This window comes from Balaenoptera ricei, chromosome 5 (assembly GCF_028023285.1).
Source record: "Balaenoptera ricei isolate mBalRic1 chromosome 5, mBalRic1.hap2, whole genome shotgun sequence".
Classification (NCBI taxonomy): Eukaryota; Metazoa; Chordata; class Mammalia; order Artiodactyla; family Balaenopteridae; genus Balaenoptera; species Balaenoptera ricei.
Window position 1 is genome coordinate 125,949,396 of NC_082643.1, and position 17,367 is coordinate 125,966,762.

Below are 17,367 nucleotides of genomic sequence, written 5' to 3' on the forward strand. Positions count from 1 at the left end.
AGAAAACAATTTGGCAATTTCTTATAAATTAAACACAGGGGCCATATAACCCAGGGATCGCATTCCTAGGTGTTCACGTAAACTGAAATCCTATGCCCACACCAAAGCCTGCACATAACTGTGTGTAGCAGTTTTATTCATAATATCCTAAAACGTAAAACAACCCAAATGTGTCTCAGCAGGAAAACAGATGAACTATGGTATCTCTGTATAACTGAGTACTACTCAATAATATAAAAGAAAGAACTACTGATGGAGTCAGCAATGTAGATAAATAGTCCATGCATTTTGCTAAGTGAAAAAGCCAGACACAAAAGGTTACATTCTACATGACTTTACCCTAGATGACATTCTGAAAAAGGTACAGCTATAAGGGCAGATTTCATAATTTGTTGCCAGGGACTGTGTGTGTGTGTGTGTGTGCATGTGTGTGTGTTTGTGGTGGGATGGGGTTGAGGTGGGTGTGGGTGACCACGCAGAAGAATAAGAGAATTCGGGGGTGGCGTGGAACTCCTTAAATCATCCTGAATGTGGTGACAGTGGTTACTGAAATGCACGCATTTGCCAAACTTCACAAAAATGTACAATAAAAACAGAAAACTCTACAGTATAAAAATTATATAATAATTTTTTAAAATTAAAAGTAAGCTATTGAAACATATAGAATGGGCATCCAAATTAGTCCCGTTTGCAAAGAACTATCCTAGTGAATAGTTACTGTATTGACTTGGCTTTTCTACTAAACACCAAATTCCCAGAAAGTAGAGATTTTGTTTTACTTGTCTCTGCACCCCAGCACTCAGTATGATGTCTGGCAAAAACAAAGTTCTCAATAAAAGTTTGCCATGCGTAAAAGTCAAGTGGCTCAATTAAGTGTTTTTTAAGGCTCAGCCAACAGATCTGATTGACTGATTCTATATAACAATATCAGAAAAAAATTAATCGATGCAAAATAAAGAGATGTACTACACATGGATGATAGAAACATTAAACCAAATTTAAAAGTCCCAAATGGCCCTTGATGAAAGGTTTATTACAGGCATAGAGTATTTATTTTAAGAAAATTCTGGATCTGTCACATAAGATTGATGTGATTAACAGTAAAGGGGAAAAAAATGGCTGCACCTCAAGTTGGGACCTGAGAGAAGTGAAATCACATATCTTAACATAAATTATCAAGATCCTAGGAGGTCTAAATGAGTCTTATAGAATCACTCAAACACAGAAAAGAGAAGGAGTTCTCCTGGGAAGGTGATAAGCCAGAGTCTGAAAAGCTCATGCAGACGTGAAGCTTGATGAAAGCATTTTTATTTGAACCAGCTTAAGCACAATGGGATCCTGTGAGATTCTCACTGCACAGCTGTCCTCTTCCCTTGCAGTGTGTTTGATGTACAGAGTGGTGCCTGGAGCCCAGAGCTTTCAGATGCCCACTCAGGACCATGTGCACTTTTCCAGACTCATTTGCTGACGGAAATAATAGTGCTGTGAGTCAATTTAGTCGATGAGAAGCACTTTAGCAAGTGTCTTTCTCTGGAACCACAGATGAGAGGGAAAGAAAAGAAGCTTTTTAGCAAGTGTCTTTCTCTGGAACCACAGATGAGAGGGAAAGAAAAGATTCTACTTGTTTTGGACATTCAGTAAATTACTTGGTGAAAGAATAAATGGGTGAGTGAACGAATCAATGAGAGAATGCATAAATGAACAGGGCTATAATTTGTGTTATTTGGTGCTGAAAATAGCAGACGCTACGAGATTAACAGTAATGATGATGAATTTGTATGAAACAGCCTTTTAGAATTCAAACCTGCTGTTTACTAATCCCCCTCATTTACACTTGGATTTGCTGGTGGCATGGTCCATTAGCCTCCTCTGTTTTTAGTTTCCAAATTCTAGATAGAGTTATACCTTAGGAATGCTCTTCTGATACTCTCTCATTCTCTGCATTTCTCTTTGTCTTTCTCTCCTGTAAATATATTCTCCTCACACGACTTTTCAGGAAGAAGGTTCATGTCCTTATGTGCCCATAGGCTGTTTTTGTGTTTTATTCTTATGATCCAAGGAAAACAATACAACACGCTTGTTTTCTTGGTATTTAATTAGAGATTATATCCACTATCTTTGTGATCGCATTCTTATTCTTACAGCTTTAAAATAAAATAGAAAGAAAAAAATCTCCTTTTTACAAATGTACCAACTTCATGCTCCCATTTTATTTATCAAGAAGACAACTGAGGATAACAGAATAGATCTGTTTGGAACTATTGTCCAGAGGGAATTCTAGTAAACAAATTAGACTCCTATGATTTCTCCAAAGTGATACAGATGGCTTCCTGCTACATATTAACCTAAAATGATGAGTACATTTTCCAGGATTTTTAACGTGTACATCTGAAAAAAGCTAATACCATTTTATTTTGATAAATATGGACAGCACAATGATTTAAAAGATTTAGAGAGAACTTCGTGACACCATTATTAAATTCTCTGACAGTGAAAGATCCTTACTCTGTCCATAATGCTTTGGATCATATTTTGCCACTTCCTCTACCCTTTCATTGCTTCACATTTTCAACTTTGGCTATTGGAATAATGATCACTTCTTGTTTTTAACACCAGAAAGATTTGAGGATTTTTTTTTTTCACATTGTGTCTTTTTAGTGGTTCACTCCCAGAAAAAGTAGGCATGTTCTAGCATTAGAGTTTATATTAAAAATGGGTCCTTTAAAAAATATATTGCTGTGGGGTATGTCAAAAGGCACAGTGGCCAACTGAAAGAGCTCCCAGTGGCCAAAGCTGCAACAATTTGAGCAACAAAATAAAGTAGTATTGGATTATAACGCAAAGTATAAAATAAATATTCATGAGTTCATACTGACGTGAATAAATTAATAAATGAGGGAGAAGAGTCAAATCTGTGCAGAAGAATTCCAAATAAACTATATAGATACTTCTTCACCTTAAAGAAGGTAAAGCTTTACTCTACACTCCCTAAATTTGGGCTTCCGTCCAAATGAGGAAAGTCACAACCTGTCACATCCAAAGGAGAAACTGTCACCGCCAAAACACATCCTAAAGAGACATGATAACTAAATGTAATGTGGAATCTCAGATGGAATCCTGGAACAGAAAAGTATATTAGGTAAAAACTAGGGGAATCTGAATAAACTATAGACTTTAGTTAATAATAATAATGTATCAATAATGTATAATGTATAAGTATAATAAGTTAATAATAATGTATTGGTTCATTAACTGTCAAAGGTGCCATACTAATGTATAAGGCTAACAATAGGTGAAATTGTGTATACGGAACTCTATTTTCTCAATGTTTCCTTAAATCTAAAACTGTTCTAAAAATAAAGTCTATTAATTTAAAAAAATTGACTATATTGAGTAGAGTGAGACTAACAAAATACTTTAAGCCCTGGGGAAGGTTGAAGTCAGAGTATTCCACAGAGAAGTAAAACCCTAATTAGATGACAAATTACTTGAAAATCATGTCTCCTTGTTATATATTTTTAACATCTCCTTGTTACATTATTTTAAAAATCTTTAAAAATATTTTTTTATTTTATTTGTTATAAAATATTATATGGTGACACTGAAGGCTGTTTAAACTGGGTGGAATAAACATCTCCTCCTTGAGACTTTTCCTGATATTACTTTTCTTTGTTTCTTTCAGTCTTTGTTTACAGGCGTATACTCACAAAGTGGGCTTAAGTTTAGAAATGTCTGGCTTGTTCACTAATATTATGTATTTCTCTGTTATATACATCCCTTATAATTGTAAGTTGAGTGGCTGAATAACAGTCATTCCAGGTCATTTAAAAAAGCAAATTATTTTTGAAAACTTAAATAGAAAGAAAATGAACTGAAAGAAGCATGGTATCATTCAGGAATGAATTCTTATTTCATATGACTCTCGAAAATAAGGGCAGCTTAGTTTCCTAAGGTATTTTTCTTTTGCTTTTTACTTGAGTTAAACTATGTTGAACTCATTTTCTTAATAGCTGACTGAAAAAAATTCAGAACAAGTGATATTTTTATTTACCATAGACATCAGAACATTTGTGGTCACTTTGAATTACAATCTTGCTGCTCTACTAAATAATGTTTTTGATCTCCAAATTATTCTTGTATTATTACACTGTGGGAAAATTTTGGTTATAATCAACTTAGAAATATAGTAAAGAAAACAAAAGAATAAAACAGATAAAATAGTAAGTCAAGCCAAAAATACATCCTCAGATCTGTGCTTTTTAATCATTAGACATTTATTCATATTTTCTCCATATTTGGAAGATGCAGCCTTGTGTACATATTTTAATTGGAATGATATATTAATGTCATTTCTTAATCTGCTTTCACTGGTTTTGTCATACTATTTATATACCGGAAAATAAAACAGTGGTTAAGTTCTGAATATCAGATGCATGTTGATTTCAACATACAAACCAAAATATTTATTTTTCAGACCTTCTTGGCGAGGCAACATTTTAGAAATGTGGCTTTTTTTGTCATTTGATATTCGATGCTTTTAGAATTTAAAGAGCATAATGTATGAATCTTAAAACTTTTATAATATATTATAAAAATGCTCTGCTGCTATTAGCCGAGGACATTTTCACGTAATCCAGTAATCTTGTGGAATTCATAAAAAATAACAATACTATTTTTTAATATGATGTGTCAGAACCTCTGATAAGAGTTTTTCTTTTTATATATTATTCTTTTAAATCTTAACAACAACTTTGTAACATCTGTACTGTGTTACTCATTTCATTTTATAAATGAGAAAACTTAGGTAAGAAGGGCTAAGTAACTTGTCAAGATAATAGAGAAGTGATTTCATAACAGGCTGCAGGACTCCAGAGCTTACACTTTATTTCTTCACCAAATGTAAAAGTTTGAACAATATATAACAATATATATATATATAATATATATATATATATATATATATATATATATATAACAATATATAAGTAATTCTTTCAAATGAAAATACTTATGAAGGGCCCTGAAAATGTCTGGGCCCCCAGAGCTACACAGATCAAAGTGGTTTTGTCTCTGTGACTGACAAAACAATGAGTTGAGTAAAACAGTGCTTAATTAAGTTCTCTGCTATTCAATCTTACAGCATACAAACTTTTCCTTAATTACACGTTTCACACTGTTAAATTCTATTTTGATTTTTTTGTATGTGTAAGGTCTAACCTCCCTTATTGTTCTGAAAACACCATGGGTTTTTTTTGCTCACTTTTCTATTCCTATATTCTAGCAAAGTGCCTGGCCAGAGTCAGCCAGGCCACCTGGCTCATTCATCAGGACACCTTCAATTTCAAATGATAGATCTTACTAAGAGTTCTCAGACGATTAGGCACATTTAATTATTTTACATAACAAGAAGACTAGAGCCAGCTGGCTTTGGAGGAGGAGTTTGATAGCTTCCAGGATATCAGGACACTGGCTGAGCATCTCTGTGTATGCTAGGTAGCAAGTGCAAGTATATTCTAATTGGAAAGACAAAAAGAGGCTGACAGATGGTGTCCCAGAGAAGGAGAAACTCTGAAGAGGTAGAGAATCAGGAAATCTTGGCTTGAGAAGGAGCGTCAGAGATCCGATTGCCTCACCCAGCTTCATTCCTATATCATCTTCTGACAAGTACCTACCTAAGACAGCCCATGCTTCATCACTCTCAATGCAGTGTCCAGGAATGTATTACTTCATAATTAACCCATTCCATTCTTGAACAATCCTAGCTATAAAAAGTTACTACATCAGGGTGGGTTTTCTTTGGTCTCACACATTTCACCGATTCTCTGGTCCTTCTCTTCACTGTCTGAACACCTCTTTGTGACTTCACCTTCCAAGCTTGTCTCGCGGTGCATCCCTTCACTCACATGTTTGCAAACACATTAAGTTTCCTTTCCCCTTTGTCTTTCTTCCACACTTCCTGTGCACACAACTTTGGCTTCAATCAATTCTAACATCTTGCAGAAATCTTGGAATTGAGCAACACATAACATAAATCAGTCTGGAAGCAGTTTATTACTATAGAACTATGGGATTGCTTCTTTTTTTTTTTAACATCTTTATTGGAGTATAATTGCTTTACAATGGTGTGTTAGTTTCTGCTTTATAACAAAGTGAATCAGCTATATATATACATATATCCCCATATCTCCTCCCTCTTGAGTCTCCCTCCCACCCTCCCTATCCCACCCCTCTAGGTGGTCACAAAGCACCGAGCTGATCTCCCTGTGCTATGTGGCTGCTTCCCACTAGCTATCTATTTTTCGTTTGGGAGTGTATATATGTCCATGACACTCTCTCACTTTGTCCCAGCTTACCATTCCCCCTCCCCATGTCCTCAAGTCCATTGTCTAGTAGGTCTGCGTCTTTATTCCCATCCTGCCCCTGGGTTCTTCATGACCATTTTTTTTTAAATTTTTATTATTATTATTATTTTTTAGATTCCATATATATGTGTTAGCATACGGTATTTGTTTTTCTCTTTCTGACTTACTTCACTCTGTATGACAGACTCTAGGTCCATCCACCTCAGTACAAATAACTCAATTTCATTTCTTTTTATGGCTGGATTGCTTCTTGATCATAGCAAAGATGGAGCAAGCTCTGAACTAAGTTAATGAGCCTCAGGTTTTATAGAGACAAAGCAGACACTTAGATTTCATTACATCACCTATCATATGATTTAGCTGAATTTTCACACATATATTCAACTCAAATTTTGATTAATTTCTTTGAGAAAAGAGGGATGTTGTCTCATTGATTCACTTCGAGTTGTTTGAGGTTTGTAGCTGAACTTGGATGGACAGATTTTGTAACCAATAGAATGTGTACTGTTTAGCCACCTGAGCTACTTCTAAGCAAGTGTCCTAAGCTAGTTAAAAAAAAAAAAAGTTACTTTTTCTTGTAAAAAAATCCATAATGACTTTTTAAACATAGGTTGAGGGTAAGAAGAATGTCTCACTTCTAAAACTTTTTACTTACTTTCGTATTTCCCACTACGCATCCCAACAATTTTGTTTTTACACCCAAGCTGCTGAGAGATGAAAGGATGAAACCAAAACTGAGTCATGCTTTCAAGTTTAGCCGGGCTTCTCAGCACTGCTCCAATACCTCCTGCATGTCCCTGGACAGAGTTCCTGTTGTCCACCAAAGTTATTAAAAAAATTTAGTCTTTACTCATATTTCCTACTAGACTTTTCATCATCATTAAAAGAAAAACACAGGGTTTGTCATTCATTGAGAAAATTGATGCTAAAGCATAAAATTCCTAGCCCCTGTCTAAAAGCAGTGACTTTTATCTTCCCAGCTCTCAACCCGGTGCCCCCAATCTCCGAGGAAGAGGAATAGCATCACCCTGTGGGACACTTTCTGGTTTCCACCTCAAAGACCTGACTAAAGCACGTATTTCTTGCCTCTCTAGGATCTCAACCCCTTCCTCTACATGGGATTTCCGCATATATAAATGCAATCACGAGTCTCCTATCTGAACAAATGTTTATACTTGTCTCCAATTTAATCATCTGACCTCAGTCTTTTGCCTCTACCATTCCACTGGAATGACCTGGATCACGGTCACAAATGACATCTTAGGAGTTAAAAACAAAGTGCTTTTCATAATTTATTGCTCAGTAACATTTGGCACTGTTGACCAATCTTTTCTTGAAACCAGCACCTCTCTATGTAGTAGTCTCTTCATTCATCCAACAAATATCTTCTGAGCACTTACGTTCAGCAAGGGACTGTCCTCTACACTTGGAAATGTATCACTGAGCAGAATAGTTAAGGATTTCTGCCCACATGGAGATTATAGTCTATTGAGAGGAGACAGAAACAATCAACATATATAATGAATAAATACCTTTTTAGTATTTTAGAAATTGACAAGTTTTATGGGAAAAAAATGAGAGCAGAGAAAGGGTATCAGGAGTATGAAGGATGAGATTAGCTGCCATATTACATTTAGTGGCCAGTGTAGGCATTATTGAAAAAGTGAGATGTGAACAAAATGTGAAGGATGTGAGAAAGATAATCAAGAAGAAATATGGGGGACTTCCCTGGTGGCTCAGTGGTTAAGAATCCGCCTGCCAATGCAGGGGACACGGGTTCAAGCCCTGGTCCAGGAAGATCCTACGTGCCGCGAAGCAGCTAAGCGTGTGCACCACAACTACTGAGCCTGCTCTCTAGAGCCTGCGAGCCACAACTACTGAAGCCCGCATACCTAGAGCCCGTGCTCCACAACAAAAGAAGCCACAGCGGTGAGAAGCCCATGCACCACAACAAAGAGTAGCCCCCTCTCTCCGCAACTAGAGAAAGCCCACGCGCAGCAACGAAGACCCAACGCAGCCAAAAATAAATAAATAAATAAATTTATTTTAAATAAAAGGAACTAGAAAATCTGTGTTACAAACTATAAATCTTAAAAAAAGAAGAAGAAGAAGATATATGGGAAGAAGAACAGCTAGGAAAATGACAAAGCTAGACAAAGACCCTATGAAGCATGCCTGTGTGTTGAGGAAGGACAAAGACACAGTGTCACTGGAGAGGAGTAAGGGACGGGAAGAGAAGGAGGAGGGGGGAATCAGAGAATGATGGGGCCAGAGGAGGCAGATCTTTCTAGGCCTTTGTTGGGACTGTGACTTTTCCTACAGATGAGCGGATGAGTGACATGTTTTGACTTAGCTTTGAAAGTTGTGCTCAGGCTACAATGAGAATATATTGTATATTGTTGTGGGTAAGACCTATTTTAGTGATCCAGTAAGAGATGATGGTAGGTCGGACCAGGGTGGTAGCAATGAAGATGGTAAGTGGTCAGATTCTGGCATATTCAGAAGGCACAGCACTTAGGTTTTAAGAGAAATCAAGAGAGCAAGGATGAACTAAGGGGTTTTGGCTGGAGCAATAGGAAGAATGGAAGGGTCATGAAATGAGAAAGTGAAAGCTTCAGATAAAGCAGATTTGACACAGAAGAAGATCAAATCCTCCTTGAACATCCTCCTGGATATGTAAAGTTGACATATGGACATGTCAAATAAGCAGTCGGATATGGGTCTGAAATAGGAAACAGCATCTGAGCCAACGATGTGTATTTTCGAGTCATCAGAATATAGATGATATTAAAAGCTCTGAGGCAGTATGAGATCACCAAGGGGGAAATACAGAGAAGAAAAGAGGATCAAGGATGGAGCCCTAGAACAATGCAACATCATGTGTCAGGCAGAAGACGAGGAGCTAGCAAAGGATACTGAGTAGAGGCAGCCAGTGAGGTAGAATGAAAGCAAAGAGAATGTAAAGTCACAGAAGCCAAGCAAGGAAAGTGTGAAAAGGAGGAGTGAGTTGGAGTCCTTGATTTGAGAGCATCTCTCTTGCGTCTCTCAACATGACTTGACTGACTGTTTTAGCAACTAAATCACAATCTTGGCTCTTAGTGTTCTTGGTGACAACTAAAACCCTCAAGTGTTTTCTTCATTTAAATAACTCTGCAGAGGTGGGGCTTGGGGGTGGATGAAGGTGGTCAAAGGTACAAACTTCCAGTTATAAAATAAATAAGTCATGAGACTAATGTACAGCATGGTGACTATAGTTAACAATACTGTATTGTACATCTGAAAGTCACTAGAGGGTGGATCTTAAAAGTCTTATCATAAGAAAAAAAATTATAACTATGTGAGGTGATGGATACTGAAAAAACTTATTGTAATCATTTTGCAGTATATACATTGATCAAATCATTATGTTGTACACTTAAAACTAACACAATGTTATGTGTCAATTATATCTCAGTAAAAGTGGAAAAAAAAATCTTAAAAGCACTAATGATTTTACCTGTGCATACCCATAAAATAACAATTCACCACTTCAAAAAAAAAACCTCCACAGCCCACTTTCCTTCATTCAATTCTACATTGTTTGAAAGTTAAGATATCGAACTTACTATCCATCAATATTATTTATTTTATTACCTTTTATTAGACTATTACATTTTTATGGATATTGACAATGTGGTGCTGAAAACTGAGGGTATAGGAAACCCTGAAAGTAGAAAGGAACTAAAAGCATCCTCAAATGTAAATGTTATATGCCATATTTTCTAGAGTCTAAGACATTTTTACAATTTCAACTTTTCAGAATCAACGTCTTGCAATTCACGTGTATATATTTGATATGATAATGTTTTCATTTTTCCACCAAAAGCTGTTTTCAAATTGGTGGTGAATCTTAAACTAAATTAGTGGCATACTAGAAGCAAAAAATTATTGAGAATTATCTCTGGGGGAAATAATAATAATAGCTAATATTTATTAATACTTAGGCACCCTGCACCATGCTTAACAGACTAATTATCTCATTTGATTCTAAACACAACCATATGAAATAGAAAATGTGATTACAGCAATATGAGAACTAAAGCTTAAAGAAGTTACTTACACACAATTATAAAATTAGTAAATATTAAAGCCAAAAATTGATCCAGGTCTTTCTGACAACTCTATGCTCTTAGCCATCATGTGATCTAAGGTTCATTCCCGTATTAGTACAGCCTTTGTTTACTGCCCACCTTTATTCTTCAATGGTTTCAACTTTACTGTAATAACTTACATGATTCTGTGACATAGTATACAACGAATCCTTTAAATGGAAACCATTTCCTATTTAGTGCTGTGAATTTCATTGCAAAATTGTTAACAATTTTATTGTAACCATAAAGAGTTACTGTGATTCCTTATTACTGAACTATATGCTTCAATTTGTTGGATGCCTTTGTTTAAGCTTGTGATTGTGGGATGCATACAAGACAGAATAATAGTTTTCTCAGAATTCTCGACTAATACAGTTTTAGGCAATCGATTCAAAAGAGATTATAAGTAGCATAACTCAAATTCTAATTTAAAAGCAGAAATTGTCCTATGTTTACATTTTTATTACCTAGCATTTATCTTCTAATTACAGTTACCAGTTATAATATTTATGGTAATTTCAAAGTCATGCAGCTTTATAAGCCCTCTAGCTCAAATCTTCCACATTATTTAATGGAAAAATTGCAACCTGAGGCATACAGAAAGAAACTGGTATATTTATAGTGAAGTTTTTCTCTTCATCTAGATTTTTAATTTGGGGGTTGTAAATAGAATTGTGGGAATAACCTCAAATGGTTACTAAGAATAAGCATAAAAACTTACTGGTTATTCAAATATATCAAGCCCTTTCATCTGGAAATACAAATGAAAACTGTAGGAACCAGATTATTCAACAATTAATCCTTCCAGATTTTTTTTAGAAATAGTCCAAATATAGCTAGCAAAGTTATTTTTCCTTTTTTCCCCCCAAATTTAATTATTTTAAAACACTGCAATATTTTAACTTAAAATATTGTTGTTAAGTTGACATCTCTATACCTTAAGAAAGCTGTTATGAATGAGCTAAATGAACTCCAGAATTTTTAATGACCTTTAATCTTTGGACTCAAAAGTTCAGAGAAAATTGAAAAGAGAAAATTAGATGGAATTTCCTTACAAACAGGAAAAGTAAACATAATCAACTCTACTAGTGTATCACTTACGGATCTGAGAAAGCATATTTACTCTTTGAATGTACATTCACCTAAGAACATAATCATTACCAAGCCGGAATTCACCATGTAGAGCCCAAAACCCTTTAGTCACTAGAAAGAGTATATTGAAAACAGTCAACCACAATCAGTTATGAACTTTTCTGGGATCATGACTGATGAATCAGCATCCAGTTTTATTAGAATACTTTACACTACAGTTCTTTTTAACTTACACTAAAGAGTCTATAATTGATCTATATGGAATTGAAATTTTTATTTTACAAAAAGCATTTTAGGGCTTCCCTGGTGGCGCAGTGGTTGAGAATCTGCCTGCCTATGCAGGGGGCACGGGTTCGAGCCCTGGTCTGGGAAGATCCCACATGCCGCGGAGCAACTGGGCCCGTGAGCCACAACTACTGAGCCTGCGCGTCTGGAGCCTGTGCTCCGCAACAAGAGAGGCCACGATAGTGAGAGGCCCGCGCACCGCGATGAAGGGTGGCCCCCGCTTGCCGCAACTGGAGAAAGCCCTCGCACGGAAACGAAGACCCAACACAGCCAAACATAAATAAATAAATAAATAATAATTAAAAAAAAAAAAAGCATTTTATTTTACAAAATTTGAATATTTTAAGATTTCACAGAATAAGTCAAACTCAATTTAAAATATTAAAAGAATAGTCCTAAGACTATTCCATGGCAAATTTTAATTCTCCAACACAGCAGTCTATTTATTTCTACCTGTGTCAGGTAAGATTACATTCAGCTGCAAGTGTTAAAAAGTTCAAAATAGCAGCAGCTTAAACAAGATAGAAGTCCCTTTTTGGATGTAAGCAGTCCTGGCCCACAATTACCAGGACATAAGGCCCTTCACATCTTGTTGCTTCCTGTTCTCAACAAGTGGCTTCCATTTTATGGTTTGAGATAGCTGCTCAAACTGCAGCAATCACATTTAGTTTCAGCCAGGAGAAAGCAAAAAGAGACAAAGAAAGACACTTCACTTTCATTTAAGGGCACTTTCCAGAAGTTGCCCACAAATTCTGCTTACATTCCATATCAAAAAATTAACTCCCACGTCTATATTTAACTGTAGATGAGGGTGAATAACGTATTCTTTATTCCAGACAATTGTATGCTCAGCTAAAAATCAGTTCTATAGCCAAGGAAGGGGAGAGCAAATATTAGGTTCTAATCAGCCAGATTACTTTTCATTGTTAACTCTAGGTCTGTTGCATAAGTATGGCAAACTATCCCGCCCCCATTTCAATGGTGATTTATTATTCAGCAGTAAAAGTTAATTACATGACATCATCTACCTATTTATCCCTTCCAAAATGAGTCCAGTTTGATCAAGTGGAAATGAATGTTTCCATATAGAAATTATGTTGTTTATCTTAATAACATTATTGTCAGTGACTCCTACATTGAAAAGTCTGTGAACTTGAGCCCCTGAGTAACAATAGTTTGTGTAAATGGGTGAGCGTGTGTTTCCACCATGTCACCCTGATGCTCTGCTTATGACTAGCTCTAGGTCTGCTTAAATAATCAGTGTTCTTACACTTTATTATACACTCCATCAAATTGCATGATGCTGAGTTAAAATTCATTAATAAAATAATTGCAGAAGTTTCCCATTGGAGGTGTTCATACAATTTCCTAACACCTGGTAAATTTGCTTTCTCTGATTTAATTAGTCTTGTTCTAAGTCAGTCAGTTTCTCGACATCACATCTAGAATAAATACATCAGAATCCAGTCACTTCTCAAAAATCTCTACTGATAGCCATCATCATCTCTCACCTGGATTGTTGCAAAAGCCTTCTAACTGATCTCGGTGCTTCTGTTTATTTTTCAACACTAAGAGTTATTTCAACAATGAGACTTATTCTTTTAACGTATATATCAGATCATGTCCCTTCTTGGCTCAAAACCGTCTCAATAAGAGTAAATGGCCAAGCCCTTACTTGGACCTCCAAGACCCTACATGACCTGTTGCCACCACTCCCATGCACACAGTCGCACTAACTCTCCAAGTTTATCTCCCACTTCTTTTCTCTGACTCTCTCTCTGTACTCCAACCAAGAAGGACCTCTTGTATGTCAAACACATCAAGCATGCTCCTACCTCAGGGCCTTTGCATCTTTTTTTTCCCTCTGACTAGTATGCTTTTCTTCTGGTTATTTGTGTGTCTCAAGCCATTACTTCGTTTTCAATCCTCTACTCAAATGTCATCTCACATGAGATGGTTTTCCTTACCATCCTAAATAAAAATATAAGCCCCTACCAAGACACTATACTCCCCTCACCTTTCTTCACAGTTCTCCATAGCATATATCATTATATGATGTTTTTATTGCTTTGTTGAATGAATTGTTTATTGCTGTGCCTCTGCTGGAATGTATGTTCCATGAGGGCAGGGACTTTGTTTTATTTACTGCTGTATCCAGTGACTAGAATAGTGCCTGGCATGCACTGGTGCTTAAAAACAATGAATTATTAAATGAAAAAAATCAATGTATATCCCAGAATTCTTTCAAACTCCTTGAAAGGACATTGTCTGATTCTATTTTTCAACATCTTCGGTAAAAAGGTATAAAACCTCCTAGGTTTTCTTCGCCGTTTATTTTAGAAGCATTAGCTGAGTGCTTCAAAAGACAAGAAATAAAAATTTCCAGACTCATTAGGTTAATATCCATTAAATATGTACAGCATTTTGGGGTTTCTTTTTCCTTGTTTTATTTTTTCTGAGATGACTTAGACATATGCCACTCTTTCCCTCTGCTTTGGAACTTTTGTGAGGCTGGACTAAGAATTCCATTGACTTTTCTATCAGACAACACTTTTTTTTTTTTTTAATTTTATTTATTTATTTATTTATTTATTTATTTATTTATTTATTTATGGCTGTGTTGGGTCTTCGTTTCTTTGCGAAGGCTTTCTCTAGTTGTGGCAAGTGGGGGCCACTCTTCATCGCGGTGCGCGGGCCTCTCACTATCGCGGCCTCTCTTGTTGTGGAGCACAGGCTCCAGACGCGCAGGCTCAGTAGTTGTGGCTCACGGGCCCAGTTGATCCACGGCATGTGGGATCTTCCCAGACCAGGGATCGAACCCGTGTCCCCTGCATTGGCAGGCAGATTCTCAACCACTGCGCCACCAGGGAAGCCCTATCAGACAACTCTTGTTCCACTTCCTTTCACATCCTCTTGGCCTCACCTCTTTTTTTTTTTTTTAACATCTTTATTAGAGTATAGTTGCTTTACAATGGTGTGTCAGTTTCTGCTTTATAACAAAGTGAATCAGTTATACATATACATATGTCCCCATATCTCTTCCCTCTTGCATCTCCCTCCCTCTCACCCTTCCTAACCCACCCCTCTAGGTGATCACAAAGCACCGAGCTGATCTCCCTGTGCTATGTGGCTGCTTCCCACTAGCTATCTATTTTACGTTTGGTAGTGTATATATGTCCATGCCACTCTCTCACTTTGTCCCAGCTTACCCTTCACACTCCCCATATCCTCAAGTCCATTCTCTAGTAGGTCTGCATCTTTATTCCCGTCTTGCCCCTAGGTTCTTCTGACCATTTTCTTTTTTTTTTTTTTTTAGATTCCATATATATGTGTTAGCATACAGTATTTGTATTTCTCTTTCTGACGTACTTCACTCTATATGACAGTCTCTAAGTCCATCCACCTCACTACAAATAACTCAGTTTCATTCAGTGCAAGAGGGTTCCCTTTTCTCCACACCCTCTCCAGCATTTATTGTTTCTAGATTTTTTGATGATGGCCATTCTGACCGGTGTGAGATGATATCTCATTGTAGTTTTGATTTGCATTTCTCTAATGATTAATGATGTTGAGCATTCTTTCATGTGTCTGTTGGCAATCTGTATATCTTCTTTGGAGAAATGTCTGTTTAGGTCTTCTGCCCATTTCTGGATTGGGTTGTTTGTTTTTTTGATATTGAACTGCATGAGTTGCTTGTATGTTTTGGAGATTAATCCTTTGTCAGTTGCTTCATTTGCAAATATTTTCTCACATTCTGAGTGTTGTTTTTTCATCTTGTTTATGGTTTCCTTGGCTGTGCAAAAGCTTTTAAGTTTCATTAGGTCCCACTTGTTTATTTTTGTTTTTATTTCCATTTCTCTAGGAGGTGGGTCAAAAAGGATCTTGCCGTGATGTATGTCATAGAATGTTCTGCATGTGTTTTCCTCTAAGAGTTTGATGGTGTCTGGCCTTACATTTAGGTCTTTAATCCATTTTGAGTTTATTTTTATGTATGGTGTTAGGGAGTGTTCTAATTTCATTCTTTTACATGTAGCTGTCCAGTTTTCCCAGCACCACTTATTGAAGAGGCTGTCTTTTCTCCACTGTATATTCTTTCCTCCTTTATCAAAGATAAGGTGACCATATGTGTGTGGATTTATCTCTGGGCTTTCTATCCTGTTCCATTGATCTATATTTCTGTTTCTGTGCCAGTACCGTACTGTCTTGATTACTGTAGCTTTGTAGTATAGTCTGAAGTCCGGGAGCCTGATTCCTCCAGCTCTGTTTTTCTTTCTCAAGATTGCTTTGGCTATTTGGGGTCTTTTGTGTTTCCATACAAATTGTGAATTTTTTGGTTCTAGTTCTGTGAAAAATGCCAGTAGTAGTTTGATAGGGATTGCATTGAATCTGTAGATTGCTTTGGGTAGTAGAGTCAGTTTCACAATGTTGATTCTTCCAATCCAAGAACATGGTATATCTCTCCATCTATTTGTATCATCTTTAATTTCTTTCATCAGTGTCTTATAATTTTCTGCATGCAGGTCTTTTGTCTCCTTAGGTAGGTTTATTCCTAGATATGTTATTCCTTTTGTTGCAATGGTAAATGGGAGTGTTTTCTTAATTTCACTTTCAGATTTTTCATCATTAGTGTATAGGAATGCAAGAGATTTCTGTGCATTAATTGTGTATCCTGCTACTTTACCAAATTCATTGATTAGCTCTAGTAGTTTTCTGGTAACATGTTTAGGATTCTCTATGTATAGTATCATGTCATCTGCAAACAGTGACAGCTTTACTTCTTTTCCGATTTGGATTCCTTTTATTTCTTTTTTTCTCTGATTGCTGTGGCTAAAACTTCCAAAACTATGTTGAATAATAGTGGTGAGAATGGGCAACCTTGTCTTGTTCCTGATCTTAGTGGAAATGGTTTCAGTTTTTCACCATTGAGGATGATGTTGGCTGTTGGTTTGTCATATATGGCCTTTATTATGTTGAGGAAATTTCCCTCTATGCCTACTTTCTGGAGGGTTTTTATCATAAATAGGTGTTGAATTTTGTCAAAAGCTTTCTCTGCATCGATTGAGATGATCATATGGTTTTTCTCCTTCGATTTGTTAATATGGTGTATCACGTTGATTGATTTGCGTATATTGAAGAATCCTTGCATTCCTGGGATAAACCCCACTTGATCATAATGTATGATCCTTTTAATGTGCTGTTGGATTCTGTTTGCTAGTATTTTGTTGAGGATTTTTGCATCTATGTTCATCAGTGATACTGGCCTGTAATTTTCTTTCTTTGTGACATCTTTGTCTGTTTTGGTATCAGAGTGACAGTGGCCTCATAGAATGAGTTTGGGAGTGTTCCTCCCTCTGCTATATTTTGGAAGAGTTTGAGAAGGATAGGTGTTAGCTCTTCTCTGAATGTTTGGTAGAATTAGCCTGTGAAGCCACCTGGTCCTGGGCTTTTGTTTGTTGGAAGATTTTAAATCACAGTTTCAATTTCAGTGCTTGTGATTG